Source organism: Scyliorhinus canicula, chromosome 8, assembly GCF_902713615.1.
Source record: "Scyliorhinus canicula chromosome 8, sScyCan1.1, whole genome shotgun sequence".
Lineage (NCBI taxonomy): Eukaryota > Metazoa > Chordata > Chondrichthyes > Carcharhiniformes > Scyliorhinidae > Scyliorhinus > Scyliorhinus canicula.
The window spans coordinates 104,203,709-104,219,924 of NC_052153.1; positions in this window are offsets into that span (position 1 = coordinate 104,203,709).

Consider the following 16,216-nt stretch of genomic DNA (forward strand, 5'->3'; position numbering starts at 1 on the left):
TAGCGGGCAGGACTGAGGTACTAAATAAATACTTTGCATCTGTCGGTTGTTGCCAACCTCACAGTGATGGATTTGGATTTGCTTATTATCACGTGTACCGAGGTAAACTGAAAAGTATTGTTCTGCGTACAGTTCAGACAGATAATTCCACACAAGAGAAAATTACATAAGACAAAGGGGAACAAAGAAAATGGGTCACTTTAAAATAAATAAAAATAAGGTGCTTGTTCTCCTGACTGAATGTGATATTTGCTAAGAGACAGCACCTGATGATACTGATGAATGGTTGTGCTTTAGACTGGAAGGAAGTATGCAGTGATGTCCCCCATGGGCCAGTATGAGAACAACTGCTTATTTAATAACCTGGGTATACAGGACATAATCTCAAAGTTTACAGATCACATAAAACTCAGAAATGTAGTAAACAATGACAAGGACAGTAATGACTAAAGGAGGAGATGGACAAATGTTGAAATGGGGAGACACACTACAGATATAATTTAACGCAAATAAGTGTGAAGTGATGCATTTGTTAAGAAGGGCAAGGAGAGGCAATATCAATTGCATGGTACAATTTTAAATAGGGTGCTGTACCGTCAACTACCACGAGTCGAGAATGGTGAAACAATCTTATTGCGCAAGATGTTGTGCCTCCTGCAGCTGGAACCAGAATGGGAACAGCACCGGAGAGCATACACTTTTATACACCGCCTGCTGGGAGGAGCGCGCAGGCAGGGATTTACCATAGTACCTGTATTACATGGGCAGTGCCGTAATACATGCAACATATCACTAGTGGTGTTTACCACATTCACCCCCTGTTTAAAAAAGAGTCTGGCGGGGGGTGACAAAAACGTTACAGATTAAGTCTGTCGGGGGCTTTGACCCTCCACTGCGATCGCCTCAGTCCTGGTGGCGATGTGGGCGCCGACGTGGTCACCTGCGACTCCAGGAGCGTGTTGTCCTCGTCTTCGTCACCCCTGAGTGGATCCAGTGGGAGGACGGACCCTGCTGGGTTGGGGGCTGCGGTGAGGTTCGCTGGAGGGAGGGTGGGTGGCGCAGAGGTGAATGAGGCAACCGGGGGGAGGGGGGAGGAGCGGTGTCAGGTTGGGGGTTGTGGGTGGGGACCCAGCGGGTCCCAGGTCCCGGAGGGAGACTATGTCCTGGTGCCCGTTGGGGTGTGCCACATAGGCGTACTGCGGGTTTGCATGGAGGAGGTGGACTTTCTCGACCAAAGGATCCAATTTATGGCTCCTCACATGCTTCCGGAGGAGGACGGGTCCAGGAACTGTCAGCCACGTTGGGAGTGAGACCCCAGAAGTGGACTTCCTGGGGAAGGCAAACACCCGTTCATGAGGGGTCTCATTAGTGGCGGTGCAGAGGAGCGACTGGATGGAGTGGAGCGCGTCGGGTAGGACCTCCTGCCAGGGGGAGACCGGGAGATTCCTAGACCAAAGTTCCAGCAGGACGACCTTCCAAACCGTCCCGTTCTCCCTCTCCACCTGTCCATTTCCCCGGGGGTTGTAGCTGGTCATCCTGCTCGAGGCGATTGTCTTGTTGAGCAGGAACTGACACAGATCATCACTCATGAAAGAGGATCCTCAATCACTTTTGATGTAGGTGGGGAAACCGAACAGAGTGAAGGTGCTATGCAGGGCTTTAATGATCGTGGCAGTAGTCATGCCAGGGCATGGGATGGCGAAGGGGAACTGGGAGTACTCGTCAATTACGTTGAGGAAGTACACATTGCGGTCGGTGGAGGGGAGGGGCCCTTTGAAGTCCATACTGAGGCACTCAAAGGGGCGGGAGGCCTTCACCAGGTGCACTCTATCTGGCCGGTAGTAGGGCGGCTTGCACTCCGCGCAGAGTTGGCAGTCTCTGGTTACGGTCCTGACCTCCTCAATGGAGTAGGGCAGGTTGCGGGCCTTGACAAAATAGAAGAACCGGGTGGCAGAGGTCATAGTGGAGAGCCCGGAGTCGGTCCACTTGTGCGCTGGCACATGTACCGCGAGATAGGGCATCAGGAGGCTCATTGAGCTTCCCCGAGCGATACAAGATCTCATAGTTATAGGTGGAGAGCTTGATCCTCCATCTCAAGATCTTGTCATTTTTTATCTTGCCCCACTGCGTACTATTAAACATGAAGGCAACCGACCGTTGGTCAGTAAGGAGAGTGAGCCTCCTATTGGCCAGGTAATGCCTCCAATGTCGCACATCTTCCACAATGGCTTGGGCCTCCTTTTTGACAGAGGAGTGCCGAATTTTGGAGGCATGGAGGGTGCGGGAAAAGAAAGCCACGGGTCTGCCCGCCTGGTTGAGGGTGGCAGCCAGAGCTACGTCTGATGCATCTCTCTCCACCTGAAAGGGGAGGGTCTCGTCGACTGCATGCATCGTGGCCTTGACGATGTCTGCCTTGATGTGGTTAAAGGCCTGGTGGACCTCAGCCGTCAGGGGAAAAACTGTAGACTTGATGAGTGGGCGGGCCTTGTCCGCATAATTCGGGAACCCACTGGGCGTAATATGAGAAAAACCCCAGACATCGTTTCAGGGCCTTGGGGCAGTGGGGGAGAGGGGGCGCATGTGGTCAGGGTCGGGCACTAGGACTCCATTTTCCACTACGTAGCCAAGGATGGCTAAGCATTTGGTGCGGAACACGCATTTCTCCTTATTGTAGGTGAGGTTAAGGCGTTTGGCGGTATAGACGAATTTTTGGAGGTTTGTGTCGTGGTCCTGTTGATCATGGCCGCAGATGGTGACGTTATCTATGTACAGGAATGTGGCCCGCAGCCTGTACGGATCAACCATTCGGTGCATCTCTCACTGGAAGACCGAGACCCCATTGGTGACGCCGAAGAGAACTCTTAGGAAATGATAGAGGCGGCCATCTGCTTCGAACGCAGTGTGTTGGCGGTCCTCCGGGCGGATGGGGAGCTGGTGGTAGGCGGACTTCAAGTCTACTGTGGAGAAGACACGATACTGCACAATCTGATTGACCATGTCAGATATGCGTTGGAGGGGGTACGTGTCGAGTTGTGTGTACCGGTTGATGGTCTGACTGTAGTCAATGACCTTCCTATGCTTCTCCCCAGTCTTCACTACCACCACTTGAGCTTTCCAGGGGCTGTTGCTGGCCTCAATGATCCCCTCCCGCAGAAGCCGTTGGACCTCCGACCTGATGAAAGTCCTGTCCTGCGCACTGTACCATCTGCTCCTAGTGGCAACGGGCTTGCAGTCCGGGGTGAAGTTTGCAAACAGTGAAGGTGGATCGACCTTAAGAATTGTGAGGCCGCAGACGGTGGGGTCCACCGAATTTCAAAGTAAGGCTTTGGAGTTGACATTGGAAATCAAGGCCTAGTAACAGAGCAGCGCAGAGGTACACCCTGAACGGTGAGGGTCGCAACACAGTACCCCCGGCTTTCCACGGAATGGGATCCGGAGGCCAGGGAGGATTTCTGGGTGATGGGGAGTGAGAAGCGCCTTACCGTAGCAGGGTGGATGAAACTCTCTGTGCTCCCGGAGTCAAAGAGGCAGGTCATCTCGTGCACATTGATCTTCACCGTCGTCGTAGCGGTCGCGAGGTTGCGGGGCCAAGACTGATGCAGGGTGATGGAGGCGAGCTGCGGAAGATGTTGGGAGGTCCCGGGCTGATCAGCGGTGGCAGAGGTATCAGCGGGCAGCGAATGGCCAGGGGTCCTGAGGCGAGGTCCAAAATGGCGCCGAAGATGGCAGCGCCCATGGGGCGCACATGGCGGGCGGCATCAAAATGGCAGCGCCCGCGGGCCGTACGTGGTTTGTGGTGGAGAAGATGGCGGCGCCCCTGGATCACACATGGGGTTTGTAGCAATGCCGGGCCTGGAAACATCGCCGACCGACCGGGCCTGGCAAAAGGAAACAAAGTGACCCTTCTTCCCACAGCCGTTGCAGGTCGCACTCTGCGCCGGGCAGCGCGGCCTGGGATGTTTGTTCTGGCTGCAGAAATAACACTTGGGTCCCCCCGGAGTTGGCTGGCTGCCGCACGGCGCAGGCTTGCGGTGAGCTCGAGTCGGCAGCTGGTGGGGCCCACGATGCCCACGAGGGTGCTGCGCGGTTGGGGGTGTAGGCCTCCAGATTACGGAAGGCCACTTCTAATGAGTTAGCAAGCTGCCTAGACTCTGCAAGATCGAGCGTACCCCCTTCCAATAGTCGCTGGCGAACGTATGTGGACTTCATGCCCGTGACGTAAACGTCTCTGATTAATAGTTTGGTGTGTTGGACTGCCGAAACTGCCTGCCAGTCACAGTTCCTACCAAGAATCTGTAGGGCCCGCAAAAAATCATCCAGAGTCTCCCCTGGGAGTTGCCATCTCATGGCCAGGAGGTGCCTGCATACACTTGATTCACTGACTTAATGTAATATCCCTTTAGTAGCATCATCGCTTCTGTGTACCTAGGCGCATCCCGGATGAGGGGAAAAATTTCAGGACTCACCCGTGGGTAGAAGACTTGGAGCTTCTGTGGGTCCGTGAGTTCTTCAGTGGCTGCTGTGAGGTAGCCTTCAAAGCAGGCAAGCCAGTGTTCGAAGGCGGACGTAGCGCTGGCTGCGTGAGGGCTCAGCTGCAGGCAATCAGGCTTGATTAGGAAGTCCATCTTTTAAAATCGTGTGCAATAAATTGATGTACCGTCAATTACCACGAGACGAGAATGGTGAAACAATCGAGGCTTTATTGCACAAGATGTTGTGCCTCGTGCAGCTGGAACCTGAATGGGAACAGCGCAGGAGAGCATACACATTTATACGCCGCCTGCTGGGAGGAGCCAGCAGGCAAGAATTTACCGTAGTACCTGTAATACACGGGCAGTGCCGTAATACATGCAATATATCACTAGTGGTGTTTACCAGATAGGGCACTGGAGCAGAAAGATCATGGGTGTATATACACAAATCATGAAGGTGGCAGGACATGTTCAGAGAACTGTTTAAAAGAAAAGGGTTCATTAGCTTTAGAAGAAGAATACACAAACAAATAAGTTAGGCTAAATATTTAGAGATCAACGGATTATTATGTCTAATTCCACGGGAAGGGTAAAAGGGAGATTTACTGGAATGAAGGGCTTCAGCCATGTGGAGATAGACTGGATAAGCTGAGATTGTTTGCCTTGGACCAGAGAAGATGAAAGGAAGATTTAGTAGAGATGTTCAAAATCATGGTGATTATTAATAGGGTAAATAAGGAGAAACTTTTTATACTGACAGAAGCATTGGCAATGACAGGACACCATTTGAAGGAAATTGACAAAAGAACCAGTGGTGACATGATAATTTTTAATGCAGTAAATAATTATGATCTGGAGTGCACTGCTTGAAAGGTAGTGAAAGCAGATTAAATAACAACTTTCAATATGGAATTGGATAATTACTTGCAAGGAAAAAATTGTCGAGCTATGGGGAAAGGGCGAGGAAAGGGTATTATCACTGGGCCCAGTCAAGAGACCCAGGTTACTGCTTTGGGGACCTTGGTTCAAATCCCACCTGGTAGATGTATTCTGGTACCATCCTTGTAAATTTTCTGCATTCTCTCCAGTGCCTTTTTTTCTATTATATGACTTGAACTTGTAAGTACTCTAACCGTGATCTAACCAAGGTTCGATACAGGTTAAGCATAGCTTTCCCACTTTCAATTCTATCTCTCTGGAAACAAAGCTGAGTGATTGGTGGCCTTGCTAACCTGTCATCCTATATTTAGCAATTGATGTATTTGTATTCGGAGATCCGTTTGTTCTTCTACCCCACCCAAGCTCTACCTTTCAAATCATAAGTAACTTTCCAATTCTTCCTCTCAAAACTTAATACCTCACATTTATCTCTGTTGAGATCTTCATTTGCCAATTATTTACCTATTTTACAAGTTTATTAATGCCCTTCTGTAATTTGTTGCAACACCTCCGTATTGATTGAGGCATATTCTGTCCCAATTCATAAATACAGGACATAGGTTACTATCTTCCAGTGCTCTGATGCTAAACCTTTTTCTAACTAATAATAAATGTGTGATGTAATGCCTCTGTCATCTCTTCCGTCAATTCTTTTAAAATTCATGGATGTGCTCCATCTGGACCAGGGGTTTGTATGAATCTGTAATATTCTTGACTGATTTGATGGTACTTCAAGTGAAATTTGTAGTTGAGATTTGAAAAACTATTCAACTCGGGGAGATCAATAGTTTATATGAAATTTAGAGTGCTTTTTGGTTTGGTAGATAAACAAAGTCACTGGTCTTTAATGAAAAATAATACTTGGCAGGAAATAGAAAGAGTGTTTTATCAAGAGGTCAAAGGGTTGTAAAATAGGATTGCAACCAATACAGCTATGCTTTGTTTTGATGCAAAGTTAGAAGCTTAGTGAAACTTCATGTCTGTAGAAGTCTGAACTAAACCAAATGTCTGTTTCGAAGGATTATAAACCAAAATTACAGTCATTTAGCTAACTTAAATGTTTTGAAAGCTGCAGAAACTGACACATGTGGACATAATTGATGTTGTCAGTGTTTGGCTTCTTTTAAAATATAACAATTCGTGTTTATCCGCACTTCCTTGTATCAAAATTCTTTGTTCTTAATTCACTAAGTAACAACTTGAAATAAATCAATAATTTGAGGAACACTGATTCTTTAATTATTTTGGTGGTCCTGAAATGTGTGACCAGGAATAGAATCTGCTGTTGTCTGTGCCAATAATGGTTTAGAGACATCTGCAAAAGTGATGTAAAATTATTGAAGGAAGCTTAAGACATATGTACAATGTCAGGGTGTTCTTTCATATCAGAATGACCAAATAATTAGAATTATTAGGTTAATGTGGATTTCAATAGGACAGTGTGATCCCATTCATTACCACCTTTTATAATAATAATAATCTTTATTGGTGTCACAAGTAGGCTTAAATTAACACTGCAATGAAGTTACTGTGAAAAGGCCCTCGTCGCCACATTCCGGAGCTTGTTCGGGTACACAGAGAGAGAATGCAGAATCTTGGAAAGAACAGTATAAAGATCAGAGTGAAAGTGATTTGAGCTACAGCCAAGCAACTTGGTCCAATCCTAATGATGTAAGTAGGAAACCAGATCTTTTATTTAATGTTAAATTTATTTACAGCATGCAACATTACGTATGTCTGCCTTCTCCCTAACCAATAAACAGTGTTCCGGTAGTCTTTCTTTGTCCTTTTTTTGAGAATCAATAAAAGAGAATAAACTAAGTAAGAAATAAATTCATGAGTCTTTCTCTATATGTGTTCAAGGCATTCAATCAATCAGTCTCCTTCATCTGTGCATCCTTAATCTTGATAATGAAATGAAATGAAAATCGCTTATTGTCACGAGTAGGCTTCAATGAAGTTACTGTGAAAAGCCCCTAGTCGCCACATTCCGGCACCTGTCCAGGGAGGCTGGTACGGGAATCGAACCGTGCTGCTGGCCTGCTTGGTCTGCTTTACAAGCCAGCGATTTAGCCTTGTGAGCTAAACCAGCCCCTACAATAAACCAGCCCCTACAAATACAATTAACACACAATTAATAAAGATCACAATCAGTGGAAAATGAACATTCACTGGATGACTGTATGTATAACTCCTTCCAAAGTATTTCTGACTAATATAAATATTGTGTTGTTAATGAGTATTTTGTATTGTTAACTGATATTCCTACCAAATCTAGTAAAGATAATAGTGTTTGATTTGTACTTTGAATTTTGTTTACTTTTCATCGTAATTCTCATATCCAAACAGTACAGTAACCTGTCAAGGGCAGAAGATTATATCTTAAAGACTTTATCCTTTTTGAGTTTGATTAGTTCATTCAATAGGCACTCATTTCTAATTTAAATGCACTTATCTCATTACCCACCTCACCATTCAATGTCATGTCTACCCGTTATATCTGCTTGGTTCAATGCCTCAGCCAGGAGTTATGCACTTTATTCTCCTCCCATGTCTTATGGACAAGAGAGGGTTAATTTAAATTGCACTAATTTCTCCTCTCACTATCCCTCCATAAACAAACAGAAGTTTTTAATTTGGCTCCCCCTTTATAAAATGGTGATATATTTCCAAACCCCAAAGTTTTGATGTGTTCCAGCTATAAATAACTCCACAGCAAACTTGAGAAAGGATGAACTCAAAAGTTAGTTTATATGCAGACACTAAAAATGGGCGAGGGTTGCAATGTTGCCTCCTTTCCATTCATAAAGTAAAAGAGTTATAGAAAAAAGAAAGATTAACAGTGAAGAGTCTACACAGAATATAAATATTATTTATTTTGGTTTCCAGAGTCCAGAATCAAAGTCCAATGAAATCCTTCATGGAGGTTGGTTGGCTGACAACCAATGCCGGTTAATTCACTTTTTTAGTGCGGTTGACTTCATATGATGAGATAGGTCTGCAGAGATGATTGACTCTTGTAGATGATGGTAGAAGCTTTTCAGTAGAAACTGTGTAGATTGGAGCCATGTGTCCAACAAGGGCCAGAAAGCCTGGTCTGTGATGCTGCAAGTTAGATGGCAAAATATTAGACTGAAACTTTGCAGTACGCCAAGGCAAAGGACAGGATTTCCTGGCCATTCATGCTGGTGGGATCTTAGGGTCCTGCCGATGGTGTACCCCTGCTACGGGTTTCACGGAAGCGAGCGATACTTTCAACGGCAAACCCCCTTGACAATGATGGGACCAGAAGATCCTGCTGCTGACCATTTGGAGCACGCCCCCCACTGCTGCAGAACACGCCACGGAGTTGGAGGAAAACCCCGCCCAATATTACTGGATCTCCATGTCACGTGAGTCTCATCTCCATACTGTCTTTGACAAAAGTCATTCCTCATCTGGGTCTTAAATTTAGAATTGAAAAGAAGGTTGCAGAGCCCTTTGACTTGGCAGGTGAGTAGACCCTGGTTGGCCAGCCTTCATTATGAAGTGCAGAGGCTTCTGTATGGCTCTCTTCAGGGATATTGAAGTGTACGTTTCTCTGACAATGTGGTTTGGGTCGGAGAATCGCCGGGGGGGCGGCATGAATAATGTTACCATCTGGGGGCTCCAGCCGGCTGCCAAATTCTCCAGGCGCCGGAGATTTGGCGGGGCGGAAATTGCGCCGCGCCGGTGGCGGCCGCTCGCCTTGGGCCGAAGTCCCGCCCGTTCTATGCAGGCCCCGCCGGCGTAGATTGGAGTAGGTCCCTTACCGGCGGGACCTGGCGGCACGGGCGGGCTCCGGGGTCCTTGGGGGGGGAGGGGGGCACTGGGCGATCTGGCCCCGCGGGGTGCCCCCACGGTGGCCTGTTCCCCGATCGGGGCCCACTGATCCGCGGGCAGGCCTGTGCCATGGGGCCAGTCTGTCCCTCCGCGCCGGCTGTGTTATCCTCCGCGATGGCCGGCGCGAAAGTGAACCCCCCCCTGTGCATGCGCGGGGATGACCTCAGCAGCTCCCCCTGGGGTTGTAACTGGCAGTCCTGCTCGAGGCGATGCCCTTGTCGAGCAGGTACTGACGCAGCTCGTCGCTCATAAAGGACGCACCCCGGTCGCTGTGCACGTAGCTGGGGAAACCAAACAGGGTGAAGACACTATGCAGGGCCCTAAAGACTGTGTGGGAGGTCACATCGGGGCATGGGATGGCGAAGGGGAATCGGGAGAACTCGTCAGTAATGTTAAGGAAGTAAATGTTTTTGTTAGTGGAGGGGAGTGGCCCTTTGAAATCGATCGCAAGCGTTCAAAGGGCCTAGAAGCCTTGACCAGGTGGGCCCTGTCTGGTCTATAGAAGTGCCGGTTGCACTCCGCACAGATCGGGCAGTCCCTGGTGACCGTTTTTACCTCATCGTTGGAGAAAGGCAGGTTTCGGGCTCTGATGTAGTGGGTGATCCGGGTGACCCCTGGGTGGCAGAGGTCATCGTGGATGGCTTTTAGGTGACTGATTTGCGCGCTAGCGCATGTCCCGCGGGATAGGACATCCGAGGGCTCGTTGAGCTTCCCCGGTCGATATTTGATATTGGAATTGTAGGTGGAGAGTTCAATCCTCCACCGAAGAATTTTGTCATTTTTAATTTTGCCCCTTTGCGAGTTGTCGAACATGAAGGCGACCGATCGTTGGTTGGTGATGAGGGTGAACCTCCTACCTGCGAGGTAGTGCCTCCAGTGACGAACAGCCTCCACGATGGCTTGTGCTTCCTTCTCGACTGAGGAGTGTCGGAGTTCTGAAGCGGATAGGGTACGGGAGAAAAATGCAACGGGCCGCCTTGCTTGGTTTAAAGTGGCTGCTAGCGCTACCTCTGAGGTGTCGCTCTCAACCTGAAAGGGAGTGGATTCATCCACCGTCCGCATGGCTGCTTTGGCGATGTCGTCCCTGATGCAGCTGAAGGCCTGGCGCGCCTCAGCAGACAGGGGAAATAGTGTGGCCTTGAAGAGTGGGCGGGCTTTTTCCGCATATTGGGGGACCCACTGGGCGTAGTACGAAAAGAGCCCGAAGCACCGTTTGAGGGCCTTGGGGCCATGGGGGAGGGGGAGTTCTAAGAGGGGGCGCATGCGGTCCGGGTCTGGGCCCAGGACTCCGTTCTCCACTACGTAGCCAAGGATGGCTAGTCTGTTTGTGCGGAACACGCATTTCTCCTTGTTATATGTAAGGTTTAATTTTTGGGCCGTCTGGAGAAAACGGTGGAGGTTGGCGTCGTGGTCCTGTTGGTCATGGCCGCAGATGGTAACATTATCCAGATACGGAAACGTGACCCGCAGCCCGTACTGGTCTACCATTCGGTCTATTGCTCGTTGGAACACCGAAACCCCGTTAGTGACGCCGAAGGGAACCCGGAGGAAATGGATGAGGCGGCCATTGGCCTCGAACGCCATGTAGTGGCGGTCCTCCGGGCGGATTGGGAGCTGGTGGTATGCAGACTTCAGATCCACCGTGGAAAATACCCGATATTGGGCGATCTGGTTTACCATGTCTGCAATTCTGGGGAGGGGATACGTGTCTAGGAGCGTAAAGCGATTGATGGTCTGGCTATAATCGACGACCATGCGGAATTTTTCCCCGGTCTTGACGACCACCACCTGAGCTCTCCAGGGACTGTTACTGGCCTCTATGATCCCCTCACTGACCAGCCTTCGGACCTCCATTCTGATAAATACCCTATCCTGCAGGCTGTACCGCCTGCTGCGTGTGGCTACCGGTTTGCAATCAGGGGTGAGGTTGGCGAAGAGAGGAGAGGGGGGGGTGCGATGCGCCGCGTGGAGAGGCTGCAGATAGTGAGTGGGGGCAGGGGCCCGCCGAAGCTGAGGGTGAGACTCTTGAGGTTACATTGGAAATCCAAGCCTAAGAGGAGTGGTGCGCAGAGGTCGGGCAAGACATACAGTTTAAATTTGGAATAGCTAGCGCCTCGAATCGTTAGCGTTGCTGTAGTGCGGCCTTGGATTTGGATAGAATGGGAGCCCGAAGCGAGGGCGATAGTTTGGTTGACGGGATAAATAGGGAGGGAACAGCGTCTTACCAGCTCTGGGTGTATGAAGCTCTCTGTGCTTCCGGAGTCGAAGAGGCACGACGTGTTGTACCCGTTGATCTGGACCTCCGTCATCGAATTTCTCAGTTGCTTGGGGCGAGATTGGTCGAGGGTGACCGCGTTGAGTTGCGGGCCGTGTGGTGGGTGCCCGGGGGAGTTGGATTCTTCTGATCGGGCGTCCTGTCGAGTAGATGCCGCTGCGTTCTGGCGAGCTTCATGCAGGAACATTGCGCTGAGTTGCGGGCCATGTGGTGACTGCCCGGGGAGGTCGTACTCCTCCGATGAGCTGTTTGAGTCTGGGGATGCAGCTAGGGCCCGTGGATCGCACGTGGAGGGTGGTGATGAAGATGGTGTCCAAGATGGCGGCCCCCATGAATCGCAAGTGGCCGGCCGCATGGTAGAGGTTTGCCAAGGTGGCGGCCCCCATGGATCACACGTGACGGGAGGGGGCGGAGCCTGAGCGTAGGCCGCAGCGTTTCGGGCCCCGCGGGCCTGCTGGTGCAGGGGGCGATGTTTTTGGACTGTTGGGGTGTTGAGGGCTGGGGCCGTTCTGCCGAGGCACACTCTAGCATAGTGGCCTTTCTTTGGGCAGCAGGGTAGCATGGTGGTTAGCATAAATGCTTCACAGCTCCAGGGTCCCAGGTTCGATTCCCGGCTGGGTCACTGTCTGTGTGGAGTCTGCACGTCCTCCCGCTGTGTGCGTGGGTTTCCTCCGGGTGCTCCAGTTTCCTCCCACAGTCCAAAGATGTGCGGGTTAGGTGGATTGGCCATGCTAAATTGCCCATAGTGTCCTAATAAAAGTAAGGTTGGGGGGGGGGGGGATTGTTGGGTTACGGGTATAGGGTAGATACGTGGGTTTGAGTAGGGTGATCATGGCTCGGCACAACATTGAGGGCCGAAGGGCCTGTTCTGTGCTGTACTGTTCTATGTTCTATGTTCTTCCCGCAGCTGCTGCAGGTCGCGGATCGGGCTGAGCAGTGCTGCCGCGGGTGCTGGCCTTGTCCACAGAAGTGGCAGGCTGGAGCAGTTGAATAACTGGTTTCGGGAGCTGAATAATGGCAGGCTGGAGCAGTTGAATAACTGGTTTGGCGAGCTGAGTAGCTGGCTGGGCAAGCTGAGTAATTAGCTGGAGCAGCTGAATAGCTTGAGTATTTGACTGGGACAGTAGGGCGACCGGCTGTGGCAGCGCGATAGCTGGAGGGCCTTGCGGCACAGGCTTGGGGGGTCCTCAGGTCGGGGCCCATGCGGGGTTAGCGGGGTCCGCGGGAAACGAGTTGAGGCTGCGGAAGGAAACCTCCATTGTGATAGCAGCCTCTACGGTAGTCTCTAAGCCCTGGGCCCCATTTTCTAATAGTCTCTGGCGTACATAGCTAGATCGAAGGCCCGCTACAAAAACATCCCACACAGCAAGCTCCCTATGTTCGGCCGCGGTTACAGCCTGGTAATTGCAGTCATTTGAGAGATTGTTTAACTCGCGTGCAAATTCAGCTAAAGTTTCAGTAGGCCGTTGTCGGCGAGTCGTGAACACATGGCGGGCAAAGACCTCGTTCATGGGCCTAATATACATTTTGTCCAAAATCGCCAGTGCAGCGGTGTAGGAACCGGCTGGATTTAGTTGTGTAGAAATTCTGTGGCTTACCCTCGCGTGCAGTAGGCTGAGCATTTGTTCCTCCGTAGTTTCAGCGGTGCTGATTTCGGCCAGGTAGGCCTTAAAACATTTCAGCCAGTGGCAGAAGGTTTCTTTCGCCTCTGCATCCTGCAAATCGAGTTCTAGACGTCCTGGTTTTAGAGCGGATTCCATGCTTTACTTCGGCAGCTTCTTAAGTGTATTAAATTGATGGAACCATCAATTCAGCGAACACGTGTAGTTGGATCTGAACAGAGGCTTTAATACACTTACAATAGAGCCAGCCTATTCGTCGTTGAACTTCAGGTGAAATGGCAGGCTGGCTCTAAGGCACTGATCTTTATACATCGGTCCCAGGGGGAGGAGTCCTGTGCTGAGCAAAGGGAGGAGCCCAGTACAAACTCTCGCGTACTCCCAGAGCGATTCTCCCTTGTGGTCGGATAGTGCAACTGCACTTACAATGGGTAGATAACGAACATATATACATGGAGTGATATTGGCAACTATATATAGTGTGAATCACATTCACCACAGTTGTCTCACAGTGCCGAAGACCCGGGTTCAATCCCAGCTACAGGTCACTGTCTGTGTGGAGTATGCACAATTTCCCCGTGTCTGCATGGATCTCACCACCACAACCCAAAGATGTGCAGGGTAGGTGAATTGGCCCGGATAAATTGCCCCTTAATTGGAAACATTTTTTAAAAAAAGTTGGTCTTCTCTGAACCACAATATTGATAATTTTTCAAATGATCTTTGAGAACCTCGTCAAATTCACTGAGATATTCAAGGCAGGCTAAAACATTTATCTCTTCGACTTGACACTGATGGCTGATCATGTCTTTTTAAAGGAAGTCCCAAGGAAGACTGCAGTTTGTCTGTGGCAACAACACATGTCAGCACTATCATCCAGTAGGAAGACTCCTTTTCAAACTGAGCTGATAACACAGAATCAATTCTTGCAGATAATTTACATCTTTGAACGAGCGCACATATAGTCTTAATATGACTTTTGGAAATTTCATGATCATCAATATCTTTTCCAACATTTATACAATTCAGAGTATCCGCCTACAAATGATTGTTTCCCTTTACTAGCATCAGGGAATAATTTGTAAACATAACAGCAGTCTGTCTCAGAGGTTTATGAAAAAATCAACCAATTTCTCCTTTCCGTCATGTCATTTCTCTTCACCATCAGCAAATGGGACTCATGAAGGCTTCCAAACTGCTTTCAGCCTCAAACCTCAAACTCTTTTCTCAATTTTTCCATTTTATCTATGTACTCTGGTATATTTATTATAAAATATTCAATCATACCCAATGCAACAGATTTTGGAAATAGGGCAGTGCCTTCAGGAGAGGTAACTTCCCTTACTTCAGCTGCAGAACAATGAGCTTAATCTGTGTCTTGTTGCTCCATTCCCATTTCAGAGTCACTTCTTGTTTACGTTTTTCAGGCAATGTGTTGTCTCAGGACATTGGCAGATTGAAGTCAACAGACAAGTATCAAAACGTTTGGTAGATATTGATGTTGAGGATGAATGTGCAGTTTGGGCCCTGCTCAATACTTCCAAACATTCCAAAATAAAGTGCCAAACGTTTGAAAGTAAAGTGCCAAACTGTCAAACTAGCTTTGTCCTCTTGCCTCACCTTCAACTTTCTGCGTTTTTGAATGCTAGATTCATAGTGCCTCTTCATATTGACAGACCTGTCTTCATTTCAGCGAATATGAATTTTCAGAAAGAGCAGGCTTCTTTCGCAGCCCTGACCTGGGAGGTCGCGTCGTCCCTCAGCTACTCCCCTTAATGAGCTAAACGTGCAGGTGTATTAGTGCTGGCTCACTTGCTGCCTCACTGCCGCTTCAGGTTATATGTCTTTGCCTCTGCTCTCTCCCTTACAGATCCAATTGCCACTCAGCCCTCTCACTCTCAACCCTGGCCTCTGGTCGAGTCCCCCTGCTGTTGCAGAAAACCACAATGTTAGTGCCTGCCTGACCCTCACACCTCCTGACTGCTCACACCTTGCTCAGGTGGCCGGACCTCGAGCCTTGGTGACCATGGCCGGGATTCTCCAATTCCGCGCAGGATCGGAGAATCGATGGGAAGGGGTGGGGGCGAGAATCGCACCATGTCACTCCGACGCCGGGCCGCCGATTCTCCGGTGCCAATTCCCCGGCGCTCGCGTGTTAGCCACCGCGCCGATCGTGGCCGTTGAAAGCCGGCGATTCTCCGTGCCACGACGGGACGAGTGCCTGCCAAGTTCGGCCGAGTCGTGCCGGCGTGGGTTATGTATGGTCCCTCCCAGCGGGACCTCGGAGTTCTGGCTGTGGGGGGCAGGGGGATCCGACACCGGGGGGGCCTCCACAGTGGCCAGGCCCACGATCAGGGTCTACCGATTGGCGGATGGGCTAATTCCGTGGGGGCCCTATGTTCCTCCACACCGGGCCCCTGGAGGGCTCTGCCATATTGGTCGGGGGCCGGTGCGGAGATGAGAACCCACGCGCATGCGCGAACTTGCGCTGGCCATGGCGCGCCGGTTTTGAGCGCCGGAGCTGCGGACACCATTCCGGCGCTGTACTAGCCAACTAGGAAGGGCTGAATACCTGGGCCTGGAGGCCCATTGACGCCTGAGTGGCTTGTGCCATTTTTGATGCTGGCGTCAGAACTTGGCCGTGGGATCGGAGACTCCCGGCCTATGTGTGTTCTTGGCTGCTGCTGCTGCTATCTGGCCTGGCATTGGCTCTTCCCCTCATTGGTCTGGTTCTGCCTCTCATTGTCGCCACTGACCTCTGGCTCTGGTCAATTCACCCAACAGGTCGCTGCTCTCCGAAAACAGCGGTGCTTGCCCGGCCTTTGCTCCTCCCGACTGGCACCTCTCGCTCGGGTGGCCGGAATTTAAGCTTCAATGGTCAAATATGTTCCTGGCGGATTGCCTGGCTGCTGCTGGATCCTTGGCCTGGCCTCTGATTTTTCTTTGGTTGATTGTCCACCTGCCCTCGTCAGTGCTAGCCTGGAAATTGAAGGTCACCCCGCTGCTCCCCTTGACAGCCATTGGCCAGGGCCTCTTCCTCATCTCTCTGA